The 21,319-nt window shown below is 35.8% G+C and overlaps 1 long non-coding RNA gene across 10 annotated transcripts; it reads left to right on the top strand.

Annotated features, from left to right (window-relative positions):
* Positions 1-13,403: 13,403 nt before the first annotated feature.
* On the top strand, positions 13,404-15,887 carry LOC145169199 (uncharacterized). Of its 10 annotated transcripts, none has more exons than XR_013742365.1 (6): positions 13,404-13,962; positions 14,094-14,188; positions 14,458-14,893; positions 14,974-15,019; positions 15,157-15,485; positions 15,714-15,887. It is a non-coding gene; the product is annotated as an uncharacterized LOC145169199 (long non-coding RNA). The 10 variants fall into 10 exon arrangements; XR_013742364.1 differs by having other exon boundaries at positions 14,058-14,188; XR_013742360.1 differs by having other exon boundaries at positions 13,404-14,188; positions 14,458-14,671; positions 14,854-14,893.
* Positions 15,888-21,319: the final 5,432 nt, after the last annotated feature.

Here is a 21,319-nt window from a genome sequence, read left to right as displayed (position 1 = left end):
GAGAACAATTCAGACATTGGAAGAGATGTTGAGAGCCTGGGTCATCGATTTCGGCGCGTCATGGGACACTCATCTTCCTTTGGTTGAATTTTCCTACAACAACAGTTACCATACCAGCATCAAAGTTGCGCCTTTCGAAGCCCTCTATGGTCGCAAGTGCAGATCCCCTCTATGCTGGATTGAGGTGGGCGACACGCAGCTAGCCAAGGGACAAGTCCCTGACAGCACTCTCACTGGTCCAGAAATCATCCGCGAAACCACTGAAAAGATCGTACAAATCCGGGAACGACTTAAGGCCTCACGTGATAGACAAAAGAGCTACGTCGATAAACGACGAAAACCCTTGGAGTTCCAGGTTGGAGACCGAGTCCTGCTAAAGGTCTCGCCCTGGAAAGGCATGATACCCTTCGGAAAGCGTGGAAAGCTAAATCCAAGATACATAGGACCCTTCGAGATCCTCGCTAGGATCGGTCCCGTAGCCTACAAAATTCGTTTACCGCAAGAACTTAGCAACATTCATCCTGTATTCCACGTTTCGAATCTTAAGAAATGCGTATCTGACGAAACCTTTACGATTCCGCTCGATGAGATTGAAATCAATGAGAATCTGAACTTCGTAGAAGAACCAGTCGAAATCATGGATAGAGAGATCAAACGAACGAAACAAAATCGCATCCCGATAGTGAAGGTTCGCTGGAATGCCAAGCGGGGACCTGAATTCACTTGGGAGCGCGAAGATCAGATGAAACAGAAGTATCCGCATCTCTTTTCTAATCCATGATTTGTATTCTATGTTCGAATTTCGGGACGAAATTCCCTCTAACGGGGGGATGATGTGACAACCCGAAACTTTTTCCGTTATCCTTACTCAATTTCCGTTAATCAAATTTGGGTTTTATTTAATTCCGTCAAAATTTGATAGTTTGGGAAAGACTTTGCGTTTAAATAAATCAATTCGGATTTGTTTCCGTTCACGTTAGTATTATTTTTGGACTAACGAAATATTCTAAACTCAGTACATCAAAGGAATCGGTATTAGGATGAATTTGTTGAAGTTCTAGACATGAAGCAAACCGAAAACCTCCTCAAAAAGGAGTTTTCGGTCAAGACCTTAGAGTTTTCGGTCAAGGTGACCGAAAACCCCACCTTATATATATATATATATATATATATATATATATATATATATATTTCAAGATCATTTGGATCATTCTTTCCCTTTTTACAAGTCTAGAACTCAAAAACTCTCTCAAGTATCATCAAGTTCTTCACTTTGATCTTCAAATTCTCGAAAAATGTAAGTGTTTCTTCCCCCTTGATTTGTTATTAGATCTTCCTAACTAGTAACACCCTTCGAGTTCATCCATTAACTTCATTTTCTGGGTTTAATCTTCAAGAACACCAAGAACACACACTAGTGTGTGTTTGGACAAAAACACCCTTCCTTGCTTCCATATCGTAAGTATTACTTTCTGCACTTATTATCTAGTTGAAACTCTTGTTTAAGGCCTTGAAATCGACATTTTCCAAGAACAAAAGGAGTTTTCGGTATAGTGCATCTCCTTAAACCGAAACCCTAAAGAAAGGTGCCTTTAAGACCTTAAAACTCACTTAAGGCTTTGGATAAAACTTAGAACCCCTATGCATGTTTGAAAGCCCTTGAAAAACACCACATGCACCAAGTAATTTGAATTTTCGGTCTTAATCTCTTCGGACCGAGAACCTCTTCGGACCGAGAACCTCTTCGAACCGAAAACCATTTGGACCGAGAACCACTTGGACCGAAAGCTCCATTTAGTAACTATACACTCCTTTTATGAAATCATTTGTGATTGTAACATTTCCATATAAGTGTTTCGTAGACTATAAGGGTCCCGACAAGCATTTCCAAGTCTTTAGGGTGGTTTCCCGTCATGTTTAGTCATGAAACACCCTAAATCTAACACACATATGTGTTATCACATGTTAATAGGATCCACTTGCATACGAAACATCGGTTGACACTCAGCATTCGTAACCGATCATACACCCAGATCCTACGTCAAACTGTGAGTTCATACCCCTACGCTTTTTCCGAGTTTTTCATGTTTTCAGGGGAGGAATACAAGCAAAAGTACAAGGAAACTTGTGCTCAAGTTATCTCTTTTTGCATAGAATGATTATATGTTCAGTATGCTTTTATCTCAGAAAACCGTTTTACCAATCGATTAAGAAATCAACTCGTAGAAACAGTTTTCAAAACTAAAGCAGGGAACTTGTGAATCTTATCATAAAATGTGATATTTTACAAAGGATTCATATAAAACGTAAACATGATTTTCTATACTATTACTTGTAAGTTTGTTATCTTAGGATTGGAGACACGTCCTTGGTAACACTCCACCGGATTTCGTGAGTGTAGGACTAACTCTTATAACCAGAATCTCTTGGAGGGAGAGCGTGACTATTGTGTATAGATCTATACGGGACTGACTATCCCGCACCTCGCTGCTAGCTACAGTGGGACCATCAGGTCTACGGGTGACAAAGTCATAAAAGATACTGGCCCCGTTTCGTGCCATATCCAGTTTAATGTATGGTTATAAAACTCGCAACCTAGATAACAGAGATTTACTTTTGTAATAATGAAACAAGTGAACTAACCTCAAAGTAATAACCGATTTGATTACTAGAGGGTATTAGTAATACCCTTAGGACCTAGTTCACTACCTACTTCTTTATTAGTTTTATTTATGTAATAAGGCTAATACATCTCACAGAGAGTAAACAGGGTTTTTCAAGGAAACTACATCTAACGATCCAAGTATGGTAGATACTTGTACACCTCATTTTCAGAATCGATAACCAACTATCAACTTTTAAGGAAAATATAGGATTTTCCTGGGATAACTTAACCTTTCATAATCAGGCTGTTTAACATATAACTAATGGATAATCAAACCTCTTTCATAAGAAAATACATGATTTTCTTGGGAAACATTATTCAAAGGATCAAAGAAACATTTCTTTCACCAGAATTAAACGCTTATGAACTCACCAGCTTTATGCTGATATTTTAAAACTGCTTGTATTCTCAGGGCATCAATAGACAGGTACTCTTGCCAACTTTTGGAGAAGACGGAACATTCTGAAGTCACGTCTTTTACTTTTGTTATACTGTTATGTATAAACCATGTATTAAACAATGTAAACCTTTTTCATGTATGTATTCAATGTCTGGTTGTGTTTACTATGCTTACTATGATACAACTGTTATGATACTACGCATGACGTCCTCCGCCCCGTAATGTTTCCGCCATCGGTTTCGGGGTGTGACAGTTTTGGACTTCGGTGGGAGTTGGGATACGTATCTTCCATTAGCGGAATTTTCGTATAACAACAGATATCCCGCCAGCATCGATCGACCTCCTTTTGAGATGCTTTATGGGAGGAAATGCAGGACCCCGATTTTTTTGGAGTGAGGTCGGTCAGCGAGTCATGGAGAGTATCGAGGTGGTACTCAAGACCACGAAGTTGATTCAGCAGGTTCAGAGTAGACTCCAGACAGCTCAGAATCGGCATAAGAGTTATGCCGACAAGCGATGATCAGATCTAGAGTTCCAGGTAGGGGATATGGTTCTCATGAAGGTGTCACCTTTAGGGGTGTTCATAACCGCATATCCGAAAATTCGGATATCCGAAATTCCGGATAGTTGATTTTTGGTATCCGATTCCGTATCCGAAATTTCGGATATCCGAAATTTCGGATATCCGAAATTTCGGTTACGGAATCGGATACCAAATCGGATATCCGAAAATTTGAAACTTTGTTAAAATTTGAAAAACATGTGAAGTTTTTAAATTAAAAATACATATTTTTAAATTAGAGAGGCATATGAAGTAATATAGGTATTTAAATAAGGGTATTATCAACATGTTTTAGTTACTAACATTCATATCATAAGACATATGTGACTAAAATAACAAATAATATATAAAATAAAATCAAAATTTTCGGATATCGGATATCCGAATTATCCGAAAAATCTGAAAAGCACTATCCAATTCCGATTCCGAAAAATCGGATATCCAAAATTTCGGATATCTGATTTTTCGGATAATTCGGATTCGGAATTACGGAATTTCGGATCGGAATTTCGGATACATATATTTTTGATCACCCCTAGTCACCTTGGAAATGTGTCATCCGATTCAGAAAGATGGGCAAGTTGGGTCCCAGATACATCGGTCCTTTCAGGGTTTTCGCTCGGGTGGGCCGGGTTGCTTATCGCTTGGATCTTCCCAAGGATCTCAGTCAGATCCATAGCACGTCCAGGTCTCTCAGTTGTGGAAGTGTTTAGTGGATGATTCCGCAATGTTTCTATTACAGGATATTCAGGTGGATGGCCCCCTAAATTACATTGAGAAACCGGTGGCGATTCTTGACCGGAAGACGAAAACCTTGAGGAACAAGGTTGTTGAGTTGGTGAAAGTTTAGTGGCAGCATCTCAAGGGTTCAGAATGGACGTGGGAGACGGAAGATGAGATGAAGGAGCACTACCCAGAGTTATTTGGAGCAGCGGACTACGACGACGAAGTCTGATTCAAGTAGGGGAGAATTGTAACACTCAAGTTTGGTAAGTTTCACTTTTAACCCCCTTTTTATTGAAAAACCTTGCATTTTGGTCCTGTAGCTAGTACGCAGGGCATACTAAGTGGTACGCTTGGCGTACTAGCCCGATGATGGTCGCAGATTCCACCCACATACGCGGGGAGTACGTGGAGTACGCATGGCGTACGCAGGTCTGGGAAAAACCCTAATTTTTAGGGTTGGTGCCTTATTGAAACATCATAAACCCACCTCCTGGACATTTTAGACCAGCCTCCATCCTCCTTGTCCTAGAGAATGAAACCCTAAGTGTGTTTGTGAGTTTTTGAGCTTGATAAAGAGATTTTTGGTGTCTTAAGGTGAAGAAGAAGAAGAGAAGCCCTTGGAGAAGTTGATTGAGCTTGTAGATCCAGGATCAGCTTCTTATTTGCAAGCTTTTTGAGGTAAAAAGCTCACACCTTTATGTTCATTTATGATAGATCTTAAATATGGTGTTTCTTGGGCATTTTTGAGCCTTTTATGTTAAAGGTGGGCATTTGATCTACTCCAGAAGTAACAGATGCTAGATCTTAGCTCCATTCAGTCCCCATGATCATAAAAATGAAAACTTTATGGTGTATTTTGACCCCATGCATGTATATAGACCTTTTTTAAGCTCCTTTTTGAGTTCTTCAGCCCCATTAAGCCATGCATGCATGTAAAGTTGCCAACTTTATGTGATAAGTCATCCTTAGGGACCATATCTAAGAATTTGGATAAAGGACTTAGAGGGTTAAGTGCTTAATGGAGTAAGTTGGCACACTAGGGAGTACACAAGGTGTACCTACCTGGTACACTGCGCGTACTAGCCCCAGATGGAGTATGCTAAGCGTACGAGCTGAGTACGCCCTGCGTACTCAACAAATGGGCTTTTGGGCTTAACATCCTCGGTATTAGGCCATAGTGTGGATTTGGAAGTTTGGTCCTAGTTGGGCCATTAGACATCTGTTTTGGGCTTTGGGCAAGCATGTTAGGCTTCCTTGGATTTTAGGCCCATGATAGGTCTTGGGCCCAATTTGGAAGATTGGGCCATATTTTGGGCTTTAGGATTTGGGCCTTTGAATGGTTGAGTTGGGTCAAGTGAGATAAAGGGTAAACTGGTCTTTTACCCTGGTTATGGGCCAAATAGTTTAGACTTTTGGTTATAGGTCGGAATCCAATTAGATGTTGTCGTTTTGATAGCGCGGGGATTTTTTGGGCCAACAATTAGAGATTCAGGTACTTCTGGTTCGAAAGGGAATAGCCCGAGATGATTGTAGAGCACACACCACCTTATTCCGCATGTTGTGATTTACTATGATGTTTTATGATGTATTGATACACTTTGTTCCACCTTGGTTTCATGATGATGTTTTGGATTACAGTTTTATTAATTTAAAAATGAAAATTTTTTCTCTTAATTTTGGGATGTTACAGTCGTACAACCTAGCCTTTCCGCCGCTCGTCCGGGGGTGTGATAGATTGGTATCAGAGCTTCAGATTATAGCGAACAAGTAATTCCTTAGGAAATACAACTATAATCTAGGGCTACACTCTAATTAGGTCTAACCCATAAGCCTAATACATTAAAAAGTATTATTATTAATTACACTACTTTTTGACTACTTACGGAAGTGGTGTTTAGTTTAAACTACCAGTTGGGTTGCTGGATTTCAGAACGACTATACACTAAAATGGTCCTACCCCCATCATCAGGGCCGGTCCAAGCCCAGGGCGAGCTGGGCCATGGCCCAGGGCAACAAACTAATAGGGGGCATCAGAGTGTAAGAAGTTGTTATGGGTATTATGTCATTTAGGCCCAAACCTTTTATCCATAAAATGGTTCAGTCCATGAGTCCAACTAAAAGGGAGGGCATCGAGTCCGACACCTGAAGACGCAAATCATAATTTGGCACGTTTCTCCCAAAGTTAGCACGCCACTGAAGATGTCGAGGCGTTCAAGAAGATGGGGCATAGGGGAAGACAAGGAGACGGGGTCTAACAATAACATTGATTCAAATGAGTTGTTGGTGATCTCAATTCTTAAAAAAAAAACTATGTTTCGTATATTCTCAAAGTCGATATATCTTCAGATCTCGCTCTCTCTACTTTGTTTTCGTCTTCGAAATTGGTGCCTAGATGGTTTTCATTTGTTCTTAGTCACCAATGTAACTGCCTTCATGCTTCTTTCTTTATCGTTCATTAGTTTTATTTACTTCTCACTTCTAAGTAGTGAAGATTCTTCAAAATAGCCAACAAATGAACCGAAAAGCTTTTTGACTTTTCGGTTAAAATTAGAAGAAAACCTGTAAAGGATAATAAATCTAGCTTATCAATTACATAAAACGTCAAATTTTGTGATAATTATCCTTTGTTGTTTTTCAAATAGATATTGTGTGCTGTTTTAATTGTTTAAAGATTTCAACTTTCACTGTTTATTTGTTGCCGTTTTAAATTTTGTTTTGTTTTAGTTTATAAAATTATTGTTTAATGTTTTGTAGTCTTATAAATGTGTGATTTTTTTGGTAGTATGTTTACTGGTATTCGACCCAAATCATTTTTTTAGCTGTTTTTATCACGTTTTAGGATTAATAATTGAAGGGAGTTTAAAGAAGAAAGGGTATGTAATATTTGTCTTGTTAGTTTATATCTTGTTTCAGCTTTTTTTGAGTAATTATTGTTTGGTAATATATGAAAATTAGATACTAAGTGGGGTTTCTGGTCTAATCTGTTTTATATATGTGGTTCTAGCTTTGTGAAATCCGTGGGCTTATGTACATAACTTTACTGTGTACATGACCATATTTACTATTTAATCATTTGTTAGTTGCTATTTTTGGATTGTAACAAAAAGTTTATTACATTTTTGGATTGGTTTGGCTGGATTCTCTTGAGTTTAAGTTTTTATTGGGTTTGGACTGCATTTGGTGTGAGTACTCCTTCCCAAAGTTTAATGATAGTTTGGAAATTTGCTTCAGCTTTAATCATCTAGGATTGGATTTTTGGTGCTTGGTAGTTGGTGACTCTCTCAAGATGTTGGCTTGCCATCTATTTCATAATTTTGTTAGTGTTTTGATTTGTGACGATTTTATGTGGTTCTTCTATTGTTGCATGTTATGTTTGTTTTCTTAGGCCTAGTTGGAAATTTGGGGTTTTTTTAGGCCCTTTAGTTCCATTTCTAATAAAGTCGTATTTACCATTTAACAAGACTCGATAATATTTAATGGCTCACAAATTTGAAATATTGATTTTTAATTTTAAGCTAGCTAGTCTGCACTATGAGAGCATAACTAATATTTTTGGCTTTACGAAATGCATGATGACATGTTTACATAGGGATTTTGAAACATTTAGTTTGTATAATGAGTTTTTTAAGTAAAAAAGTTGTTACATTGTTGATTTTGAAATTTATGTTCTTTATTGGTCTGTTGTTGTATTTCAACAACATAAAAAATGGGGCATTATTGTATCGTTTTGCCCCGGGCATGAAAAACCTTTGGACCGGCCCTGCCCATCATGTAAATTTTTTATATTTCCCATGGAAAGCATGCCTTCCCCTGTGACCGATTTAAGCTCTGTAACACTCCAGATCTCCAGAAGAATATATAAATCATTCTACCACCTCTCACTTTTCTTCGTACCTATTCCGGTTGTAGTGGCATCAGATGACATTCCTGAAGAATCCTTGGTTCCTCCTTCATCCGAGTTGATAATCACTCAAAGCGGCCAACAAATCATCTCCTCCATTTTTCCCCAAGAAGGGAAATCAACTAACAAAGACAAACAAATAGCAACCGGTTCGAACAACCCAATGAATTCATCGAAAAAGTCTGAGGGCTGGTCAAGAGAACAAATACAACAAGCACTAGAAGAAAGCATCCAAATTCAAGCACTTATAGACAACCCAAATATGATGTTGGGCATTTCTCCTCTCTTCCAAGAAGGGATTCTACATGATATACATTTTGTGCCTTTTATGTACTTCGATCTTCCAACACATGATGTTGACCAACTTGATCTACCAATCTGTCCACATTGACGCTACTATACTAAGTTCGCACCCTTGCATCCATCAGATGATCCTCAAATCATGATCCGAACAGAGTGTCAGAGATTGAGAACCTTTTATTCCACCAACACACAACCTCAAAAGGAAGTGTGGTCTCGGAAGAGAATTACCAAGATCGTTAGATATGGTAACAAGGTTCAGAGAAAGTTTGATCTTGACTGTCTTCTGTGCCATTATTTCATATCTCAGAACAAGGAATCCAACATCACCATCATAGATGCATACTTTCCCTCCATGAATCCAAATGACACTCTTGTCATAGCTGCTCATCTCCGAGATCGCCAATCGAATGAATCAAGCATTAGAGCTTACAATTCTGCGATCAACATTCTCAAGGAATACATTTCTGACTTCTGTAGATCCAATGTGGTGTTTGCTCATCTCTTCGGAACGGAGAATCATCTGGCGAAAATCACCACGAAGCTTCCTGAAGCCCAAATCTTAGCTGAAGGGCCAATTGAAGAACTTGAACTTGGCTACATCTACCTCAAGAAGAAATCGAATCCAAAAGAATTTTTCAGATTTATGGACAAACACCTTGTTCCCACCAAGGTTCTTCATAAATTCATTTCAAATGTTGCCAAGAGTAATTCCTCTGAGCACATTAAGAAGAAATTTATTAAGCATCTCAAATGGTACATAGAAGTCCAAAGTTGTCTCCAAAGTGCTTACTTGTTTGTGTTTGATGAAGCTAAGTGATGATTTTGTAGATTGCTAAGGTCACTTTGGGTTAGATTGTTAGAACATGAGAAGTGGTCCTTAAGTAATCCGATGTGAAGATTTTCCGAGATGCGTTCCATTCTGAAGTCACGATCGGTCCGAGATGTATTCTTATGCTAAGTTTTTTGAGTTTGTAATTCACATTTATTATTACAAGTACTATTTTGTTCTTTTGCTATTGTCTCTTAGTATAATACATGGGAAAAGATCAACAACAACAGCTGTGTCAGTCTGTTGATCTTCAAAGTCTAGCAGTCCACGCTTACTTTTTACTATTTGTCTTTTACTTACTCCTTAACTGTTTAAGGAGTAGTCACCTTTGTATCGTGTGTGGGACATGCACCTTTTCTATTATCAAAAATCATTCAGTCAATCATTTTCTTGTACGTTCTTTTTGTTAAGTTACTTTGAATTGTTCGTACTTATTATTTGTAACGTCCCAAAAATACCGAGTAAAAAATTCATTTTAATAAGTCAAAACCATTCATACATTATCTCAAAAGACGATTAGAGTAAAAGTATTCTCAAAACATCATAGTAAAATCATAAATAATCATTGAGTAATAAATCTTCTGGGGATGTAGTGCAATCAAGTCAAACTCTTCTTTTTAAAATTGGAAGTACCTAAAAATGTTTAAACCACAAAACCATAAGCACAAATCTTAGTGAGTTTCCCCAAAATACCACATACAACATATATAAAAATATATAAAAGTATGTGGCAGTGTCGGGTTCGTATCAACCCCCGGGTCTGTATAAACCCCGAGTCCATAATGATTCTATGTAACAGCTTGTAGATGTGTTGGGTCCGTGTCAGCCCTCCGGTCCGTATCAACCCCAAGTCCATAGTGACTCTATATAACAGCTTGTAGTTGTGTTGGGTCTGTATCAACCCCACATACATAAGCATACAGACATATAAGCATAAATCACAAAGACAACAAGCACATACAGGCATGTCAGCAAGTGTCACAAAGACAACTACCATCCTATAAACATATTCCAGTGGGCCAGTATTGGTGCCTTCGACTCATGAGTACAGTGAAGAGACTCACCTGAACTACTCATCAAAAGCTCAATCGCCATCTGAGCAACAGAACATCCAACCCAAGATTCCTGAAGCCAAACTGAAATCAATCCTTAGACAAATGCCTAATTCTACTCAATTTTGACCAAAACTCAAACTGGTAAATAAGTCAACGGTCAAAGTCAAACAGTCAACATGCAGACTATTGCCACGTCGTGGCCTTCCTTGGCCATGCCAGGGAAAAACAGTCGAGGTTTCAAACTTCGCTACGTCGTGGGAACTGACTGAAGTGCCATTTCTTCACTAATCAATTAATCCTTACAGATCTAAATCCAAAACTTCAAATCTACTCCTTCTCAATGACTTAATGGATAAAGTTTCCAACTTTATCCATTAGAAACTCATCCAAAGGCAAAATCATGAGCCCTAAGTCTACCAAGCACTTAATATGACCAAAACCTAAACATGGGATCAAGAACACTCAAGCTAAGACCTTTTTCTCACTAACTCAGAAGTTCATGACCATGACAAGAACATATCAAGCTCTGGAGTTCCTCAAACTCCAAGAGCATCCGAGAATGGGACCAATACATCCAAATATGGGCTCAAAAATCAAACAAGAAACACAAAGGTCAAGATATGAACTTTATACCTCCAATAACTCAGAAATGTGAAGAATATGTTGGTTCCAAGCATGCTCCTTGCTTCTTGCACAAGATGAACTTCTTTCTTCTTCTCACAAAAAAACACATTAACCTCAAGATCAAGCCATCAAGCTCATTTCCAAGGAAGATAGGCTAGTGTTTCAAAATAAAGGGATGGAGGGTGAGGAAGATGACCTAGAATGGGGGTTAAGATGCTTAAATATGGGAGAAACCTTTAAAAAAATACGTAGGCTTAGGCCTGAACAGATGCCACGCTGTGGCGGCGCTACGTCATGGTGGCTCCATAAAACGCGTGTTCCTTTATGACATGGCCACGTCGTGGGCATCCTTGCACCACATCATGGCTCAAAGTTTTCTTCAAAAATCCATCTTTAGTCGTTGACGACAAAAGGCTTAACCAATCTGGAACACAGGTGTTACATTATTTATTCTACTTTGAGCATTTTGTTGATTAATCTAATTCCGAGACAAGACTGGTGTACCAGACTTGACTGGATCTTTATTACAAACAGACATTGATCTTGAGTTAACTCAAGGTTTGAGTTCTCATACCTTGTCCACACAGATCCTTGCTCTCTCAATATATCATACAATATGATTATTAATGTTGTGTATAATATTTTGGTCACTTTGAGTAACCATCAAGTCTATATATAACTACATAGTTATTGGTAAAGTAAAAGACACTTTTGTGTCTTCTTTTGTCTATCAAAACAGAACCCACCATGATAGTGTGGCTAGGTAGAGTGTTGACTAGGTTTGTTTTTTTTTTTTTTGCCTCACATGCTTCCTTACACATGTATTACTTTAATATAAATAAGTATAGCACTCCTTTTATATAAGAGATTATTTAATAGAAGCACGAGACAAAAGAATGGCTAGTTTTTAGAAGACTTCATCTCCTTCTCTCTCTCTCTCTCTCTCTCTCTCTATCTATCTATCTATCTATCTATCTATCTATCTATCTCTCAAATTGTCGAAATCATGAAGGCTTTTTCCCTTCTCCATTTCTTGTCTTTTGGTGCAAGTTCTTGGCTCTTTAAGTTGGTTCTCTTTAATGACTTATTTGGTATAAGTCTTAAAGCCTAAGAACAACTTTATACAAGTGTTTACTAGCATATTTTGGTGGTTTAAAGCTTGTTTGATGCATACATTATAGAGAAATTCTACTTCGATTCCTAATTGTCAAAAGGAACCAAAGTCTTAAATATTGTTATACTCTTTTCTTATTTGGTTATGTTTAATCTTTCTAAGTTCTTGCAAAATGATCATTGGTGGGTCTAAAATGGATTTAGTTTATTCAAACAAAAATGCTTCCCTTGTTAATTACGTCTAATTTTGTGACTATAATTGGACTATTTTGAATAAAACCCAACAAATATGTATATAGTTAGTACATTTTTTTTATCGGCCCAAGGCCCAATGTTTGTATTTATATTCATATGATCATTTATAGAGAGACAATAAGATAACCATTCCATAATAGCCACTATCTATTTAATATTTATAAATCATTATATGTCCATGTAACACTTTATCTACATAACATTTATGAATTTGTTAGAAAAAACAAAAACTATTACATTTGCAACACCTTACTTGAAAAACAATGATTTTATTATTATTTTTTCTTTAGAAAATTTATTCACATTCCTAAAAAGATTTTAGAATAATCATGTATTTCTATAAGCTTTCAGAAAAATCATTCATATTTCAAAAAAATATCATATATATATATATATATATATATATATATATATATATATATATATATATATATATATATATATATATAAAGAGAGAGAGAGAGCTATGTTCAAATGTAGATTGACATCTATTGTGCGGACGTATGGACAGTGCTATTCTGTGAGAATGACAAAGAAAATATGTTGTTTGATAATATGAATACGTTCAATCTTATAGAACTATTGTCATTATCATATATTCTCACTAATTAAATCATCTATAAGGTTATTATAGATTTTTTTTTAATTATTCTCATTCTGTTAGAATGTTTATAGAGTCCTATTCTGTAAGAATGAAAATAATTGAAAAACGATGTGTGAGAACAAAAATTAATAAGAATTAGTGAGAATGCATTAAAATAACAACAAGTGTGTGAGGTTGAACGTATTCACATTAATAAACAACCTATTCTTTTAGTAATTCTCATAAAATAGCATTGTCCACACAATAATTGTCCATCCACATTATAACTTAACCATATATATATATATATATATATATATATATATATATATATATATATATATATATATATATATATATATATATTTCTTGTTCCCTTAAGAACACCAGGACACTGTTCCTGGGGTTAGTTGTGATTAGTTTAATGCCCACCGTTCCACCACCTATCTCTCATCTACCTATATGCTCTTAGATAAAACATCCAGTATCCACCGTCTCACTCCTCCGACTTCTAACCGTAACGGCCCTCAAAACCAGCACTATCGCCGAATCGAGCCACCATTTTTGCTGATTCGTCTCCATCATCAGTACTGGTCTCCTTCCTCACTTATATTTGGCTTCTCCGCTGCTCTATGCTTCGTCGAAGCACCACTTCATTTTTGCTCCCTCCACAGCCCTTGTCATCCACTCAGACGATGCACCGACTAGGGCTTAATTTTTAATCTGCCGTCTGTTCATACACTTGCACATATGAAGCTAGATGCCCACCGCCTCCACGCTTCTGCTCGCACACCCCCGATCGTTTTCTCTACAAATATATGACTATCGATCGAACCCTAAATAGCCTACCTCCATATGATTGAAGTTTGCTCACGTGTATGATACTGCAAAGAAAATTCTCAAGTTCCGATTCTTTACAATCACCGCCTCTACCGCCTTGGTCCATGTAACTGCATCTTCTACCTTATGCTTTTTCTTTTTTGATGCAAAGGTTCAATTCACCAACCACCAGAACCACCACTAACGTTTCTTGCTTTTCAGTTACCACCATGGGTGATTTGCTTTTAGTTGATGCAGGACAAATTTACAGGAAGTATTTTGGGGAAACAATAAAATGGAAACAATCGCATGATCACTATCATTTTGGTGTTACAATATAACTCCTTTAACAGGTTAGTAAAGATTCTTTTTGTAATGTTTGTTGATTGAAAATTTAAAATAAGTTATTAGTTAGAATTACTTCATCATCCTCAGTAAGTAATCTGGTTGAATTGAAGAATATTAAGGTAAGCCGTCTCCTTTATCTGATTTGAAAGCTTCATGTATGTAATCTTTGTTGTGTATGATTCAGATGTTTATCATTTGATGATGAGATTGAAGTATATAAATGATAATATGAATGAGGAAAATAAAATAATGATATGTTGTTAAAATGTTACAGTTTTTATTCTGCACATCGATTGCTCGATGAAATGCTTGAAGCACATCTTCTTTCTATTTCTACGAGTTCAAATTCACTTTTTTTCAAGGTATGTTTTTTTTAATATTTTGCATAACATTCTTATTCCATTGGAGACATTTTTATGTGGATGTGTAGTATAGCTTCAATTTCGCCATTATTTTCAATTGAGAGGCAAACAATTTCAACAATTCAGGTTTGTTATGAGGTTCGACAGTTACTTGTTTTTTATATTTTTTTATCATATCAGCCACAATAATTCACGTTTTAATGACTGTTAATCATTATTTAAAGGGTTGAGTGCACACTTATGCAAAAACTTCACTTAAGGACAATAAAGATCCATAATTTTATCCATTTGTTCTTTTCTTTTTACAGGGTTTTAATCGTGGTTGTAGATTAGCTTCATAAGAACCTGGTAACCCCCTCTCTTTTTATCTACACTCCATTTTAATACTAATATATGGATCTTATCATATATTTTGATGTTTATTTCAGGACGTAACTATGAAACGAAAATTGAAGGGTGCTTTGAAGAATTATGGTAAAAAGTATTGTTTCTTACATTTTTTCTGTATTTTTTTTACAATTTCCGCATGCTTTTGATAATATTTGTTGGATGATTTTGTGTTGTTTTTATAATAATATTTCTACGTTTGTAAAACTTTTGTTGACAAACAGCTAAGAATAGAAGTTCAACAAATAATCTAAGAAAACGTTCTATAAGGTTTGAAACCGAAGACACAAAGCTACAAAAGATGATCAAGATCCTGGAGAACCAAAAGAAGCGAATATCTTGGACGACTCTTCAAATGGGCTACAAATTGATGATCAAAGTGAAACGATTTATGTGGAAAAAACACTGATCATCAAGTAAAAGAAGTTTTCGATGTAAAGTTTGCATAAATGGTAACAATAATTGAGAAACTTGAAGAGGAGCTAAGAGAAGTTGCTGCTCTTGAAGTTTCTCTTACTCTGTAGTACAAGAAAACTACAGCTTGCTCCATATGGTGCACACTCCTACTCATAGTCATTCTAGACTTTATATATATATATATATATATATATATATATATATATATATATATGTCGGACATTGTCGGATGTCGGGCGGGGCCCGATGAAGGGGCGGGGCCCACGATATGTCTATATGTGACTATGTGATTATGTTTATGGTATGTGGTAGTTTGGGGAAGCTCACTAAGCTTTGTGCTTACGGTTTTCATTTTTGATTTCAGGTACTTCTGGTAGCAAAGGGAAGAGCTCGGGATGACTGCATTGCACACACCATGATGTTCTGCCTGGGATGTTTACTCTAATTTTATTGTTATGGATACTATGATACACACTTTTGATGGAATGTTTGATAACTACCATTTATTTAATGATTTAAAACGAAATTTTTGGGACCATATTTTATGTATGTTACAAGTTGGTTATATATATATATATATATATATATATATATATATATATATATATATATATATATATAAAGAAAAGATTGATGTGGGTGTTTGAAGACTGAAATGTAATGGTTGGAACTTCAAACATGTTTATTTTCCGGTTGACAATAATACCCTTAAAACTTCATGTAGGTAACCCATATAATTTGTTTCTGTATCTCCAAAAAGGAAGATGTCCAGAACATAGTAGAATGAAGGGTATGTATTTTCTAACCGTAATGTGGGTTTTTATTTAATCTGAGTTCGACTAACATCTCCTTAAGACCTTTGATTTTGTAGAATGATTTGAAGAATTTGGGTAGTTTTAAACGTCAAATATGGTGAAACACGATGGGCTCCGTTCATACGGTGAAACAGCCTCTTTTGCATAACTCACTACATGTGGATCTCTCCAATCTTTTGCTTATGTTTTCGTTCCATTAGTAAAACCGACGACTTTGATCCATGCACTGTGTAATGAACATTAATAATAAATAAGTTATTGTCTTCTATTTTGTACGTGTTTGAAGTCCTATGTGCCTCTCTGATATCTTACATGCATCACTTCCATTAACAACTAAGTTTCCGATTGTTACATGCATCACTTCCATTAACAACTAAGTTTCCGATTGTTACCAAGTTTCTGATTGTTTCTTAGAACAAAGGAATTGATCAACAACTCCATATTTATATTCATAAAAGGACTTTATAAACATATCAAACAATGACAGTCACAAAATTTTATAACCTCTGGTAAAGAACAAATCAATGCATACCCGATAACATCTAACCCCCGCAAAGCAGGGGACCTTTCCTAGTTTTAATAAAAAAACATTTTTAGAATGCAACATACTTTCTAAGTTCGGACCATGAGACAAAGTTTATTAACCACCAATTTTATATTTCTTTCAATTGTAAAATGTTCGACTTACTGCTTGATCATTTCCTCTAAGAGCACATGTTATGGGCAACGAGAAGTGATGTTATTGCTGATGTGACACCTCATAACCCGGTCATAACAAGATGAACCCCCCCCCCCCCTTCTAGTTAAGGGGGTGTTAAGCCACAACTTGTTGTAACAACGACAAACAAAAACGAGAAATGTGATTGGTTTTTGCTTTCATCAACCAATCGAATTCTTTCTTTCTTCTTCTTTCTCTACTTCTTAAAAAGTTATAACATATGCACACCACCCCCACTTCATGTTATAACATGTTGAAATGTGAGGTGACAATAGTTGGTTTCATAACACCGTTGCCCATACCTAATACTCTAATGTTTTATGTTATGGTGTTTTCTTTTTATAGTTACACACATCTTTATATTCTTTATATACTCACATCCTCTTGCTTAGACATCAATCTACGTAATGGGTTTACTTACACAATTGATATATCGTACACACATATCAAACGTTTAAGATGCTTACGATTTCTATAAATACTCAAAAGGAAAATTTTGTACATAAATATTTCAAATAAATGCACTGATTTAGGTGATCGTTGCAATAAAAAAGATGTTTTTTTGGTTAGTCTCAAACCATGGGCATGTTTGGCACGGAGCGTTTGAGAGCTTCTAGCTTCTAGCGTTTGACAAAACGCTTATTTTTTAACAGAAAGTCTCGTTCGGCACTACAAACTTCTAGCGTTTAGTTTAAACAAAACGCTCCAAATCCAAATGCTACTTCATATAGCGTTTAACAAAACGCTACAAGCTACCCGCTACACGCTACAAGTCATTCGCTACCAGCTAATTTTACCGAACACGCCCCATGATGATTCTCAATAGAAATATGTAAATTCCTTAAAATATGAACTTCCACCACACAAGTCTTTTGGTTCTACCATCATAAAGTCTTCTGGTTCTACCCTCGTATATCCAACTAAGTTTTATTGTGGAATTCTTCTAAATATGATTGTCATTCAAACCATAACATCATATTTGTGATATCTCTCGAATTTTTCATAATTCTCTAGAAATAGCCACATACTTTTTGTTACTATTTGACCAACTTTATGTTGTCATTCATGTCTCTCTCCCTCCTCACGGTAAATATTATGAGAATATTAGTATTTTTCTTTTTGCAAAGTTTGTTATTATTTTTTTAAGGAAAATAATACCTCAGAATTTTAACCGGAAATTGATTTCATTCATAATGAACTTTTACCTGATAATTAGGAAACCTATAAAAAAAATTATATGGGTCCGCCTCTGTCCGTTCTTACTTGAACTCCATAACTACATTTTTAGGGTTCCCAAATCTTGTGGTTGAATCTGATAAAGACATCATGATAGGAAAGGGTCAATCGATAAGTAAAAAACGAAAGGGAAACTTAACTAATACACCATTTTTATTACATGAACATATATTTACTACATAGATGTCACAACAATTAATTTTTGTTAATGTAAACTTGTAAAAAAAGCTCTTTAATAGATCAAAAAATAATTTTAAAAACTATTATAAATACAAATGATTTTTTCTAGAAAACATTTATAAATATGAATGTCTATTTTGAAAAAGAACAAGTACGACATGTCAATAATAATAAATAGCAAAAAAAATGTAAAGGCTATCCTGGAAATTTCCAACATCTTTAATGGAAAAGAACAAGGCCTTAGTTTTTTTAAAGGTCTATTAACATTCCTTTTCCATAATCTAAGAACATCTCACCATTATGTTACAACTGCTTAAAATCGAAAAAGGTTGAAAGAATATAGGAAAAAGATCAATGATTCCAAAATGGCAAAGTGTATGGAATATCACATTCAGGATCCCCTAAAGTAAAGAGCATAGAATAATGTGAGTCATATATGATCCAATACAACAAGGTTTTATATCAATAATTGGACGATACGCATTGTTACTTTCGTATCATATTTCATTTTATAAATGAAAGTTGCTTTTGTGGTTGGATACATAATGCCCCTCCCTAGGTTCCACGGAGATCATTTTTTAGAGAAAAGGTTGAATTGCTTCGGTAAACAATGTTCTTGATGATCCATATAAAGTAAAGACTTAAAAGTGAATAATTTGGTATTTAAGTAAAAACGAATATGCCCTTCTTTCATTTATTGGGCATCGATCTTTTTTCTTATAGGCCCCAATTACGGGCTAACCGCCCATCCACTCATTATTGGGTTCCATTGATTCGTTTCAAGCATTAATTATGAAACAAAGCTCGATTTTGTTCGATTAATTGTTTAGAGTTTGTTTAGATAAGATCGCTGATTCTAATCTCAGCATATATGTTATGTAATAAAGAGTTTTATATGCTTAAATATGATATCAAACATTGTCCAGGTATAATGTATAATTAATTGTAGTTTATTTTGGGAGTTGAGGGTAATTAATTTTTGCGTTTGTACTCATTTGGTCCCTTTTTTTTTGTATCCAATATACCATCGAACTTGTTGTTTGCGTTCACCATAACCATTTTGACCGGCTTTTGACCTGTGATAGTCGGTCAAAGGGTTATGGTGAACACAAACAACAAGTTCGATGATATATTGAGTACAAAAAAAAAGAGACCAAATGAGAAGGAACTCAACAGTTGGTTACCCTCCTGAGTCATTTTCTCCGAAAAGTTAAATGAAATTAAAGTTGCAAAATTATCAAAGACTGCAACCTTCTTTGGCTATAACGTATATGAAGAGCGTTTCAAAGGGGTAACCTCGTTAAAACATGGTCTTTGCTATGTTTACTGTAGTTAGCTGTCAACACCTCTCTGCAAAAGGATATGACTGTGTATGAGAGGTATATTTATCAGCATAAACGTTTACCTCAAGGTATATTATGGTGATGTGTCTACAAAAGCAGCATGATATTGTACATATTGATGTTGTATCTTATCCCATTAATTCGATGTTAAAGCTAAGTAAACTAAAAAATCACAACACTTGTGATTCCACTCGTTTGTAGACTTGTCTAGAATCCATGATACGATAAATCATTTGATTGGAAATGTAAATATAGTCATGAAATGCGTCTGCTTAGTCAAGATTCCCCTAATAAATATTCAAGTGCATTACAAAGTTGTACATGTATGAATAATGTTCTTTCGTGGGTTATGTTTTGAAGAGAAGCAAGAATAAATCTCATAAAGTCATTAATATCAGTATGAGATGACGTGAGATTTGTTGTAATGAGTAAAGGGAAAATTAATCAGGAGGGTAACCAACTGTTGCATTTGTTCTCATTTGGTCCCTTTCCTTTTTTTTGTACTCAATATACAATCGAACTTGTTGTTTGTGTTCACCATAACCCTTTGACCGGTTATCACAGGTCAAAAGCCGGTCAAAAGGGTTATGGTGAACACAAACAATAAGTTCGATGGTATATTGAATACAAAAAAAAGGAAATGGACCAAATGAGTACAAACGCAAAAGTTAATTACCCTCAATAGTCATTTTCCAGTTTATTTTTAATAGGGTAAATCATACAAATGGTCTATTTGGTTTGGAGCAATTTGTGTGTTTGATTCCTAATAATTTTCTTTAACTCATTCGGTTTCTATATTTAGGTTTTATTGCGTCTATGGTCCCTACCACTCTTAAAAAGACTATTTACCCTTTATCTTATTTTTCTAAATCTTTTTATTATTTTGATTTATGTTATTAATGATTATTATTAAAAAAATGGTAACAGTGGGTCCCTCCTCTCCACCCACCCTCCAACCATCTTCCCTCTCACCTTTTTTTTTCTAGTCATCCTCCGCTGAAAAAACACTCCGTCTTCTCCGCCAACAACACCGACAAATAACAACCACATCATTCATCTAAAGCAAATCGGACTGGAAATCATAACAAACCGTATCTGAAGCAAATATGAATGAAAATCAAATCAGGACCAAATCAAGTCCAAAAATTAAACCGCTACCAGATGTGAAGGAAATCTTTGATGAAACCAAAGAGTCTGATGAGGTGCCCTTCTACTTCAGCTTCACCGGGGAAACCAGATCGTCAGAACGTTATTGCTTTTCACCGAAGATGGCATCAGTGGCTAGAGCTTTACGTTGGAGAATACATTGTTTCTAATGGATGGGCATGGTTCAGGAGGTTGTTGTTCAAGTGGTCCAGAGATGCATGAATGGTGAGATAGAAGAAGACTAATAGAAGTTGTGGTGAACTCCGACAAAAATAGATGTGTGGTGGCACATGTCAGCGACATCACCGGCTCTGACGGTGGAGAAGAAGGACGAAGCTAGTAGACCGGTTCCAATGAAATGAATTAGTGATGTCTACATTTGACTTAATGAGACAAAAGAATTAGGGTGGGGCCCTAACTGTTTATTATATAAAAATAATTATTTAAATTGATTTAAAATATAAAAAAATTAGTAAGGATAAATGTAACATCTCAAAAATACCAAGTAAAACTTTCATTTTTAAACAACCCA

This window comes from Lactuca virosa, chromosome 4 (assembly GCF_052849685.1).
Source record: "Lactuca virosa cultivar CGN04683 chromosome 4, Lactuca_virosa_CGN04683_v6, whole genome shotgun sequence".
Classification (NCBI taxonomy): domain Eukaryota; kingdom Viridiplantae; phylum Streptophyta; class Magnoliopsida; order Asterales; family Asteraceae; genus Lactuca; species Lactuca virosa.
The sequence above is the reverse complement of the archived record's forward strand: the minus strand, read 5'-3'. Positions and strand labels throughout refer to the sequence as shown.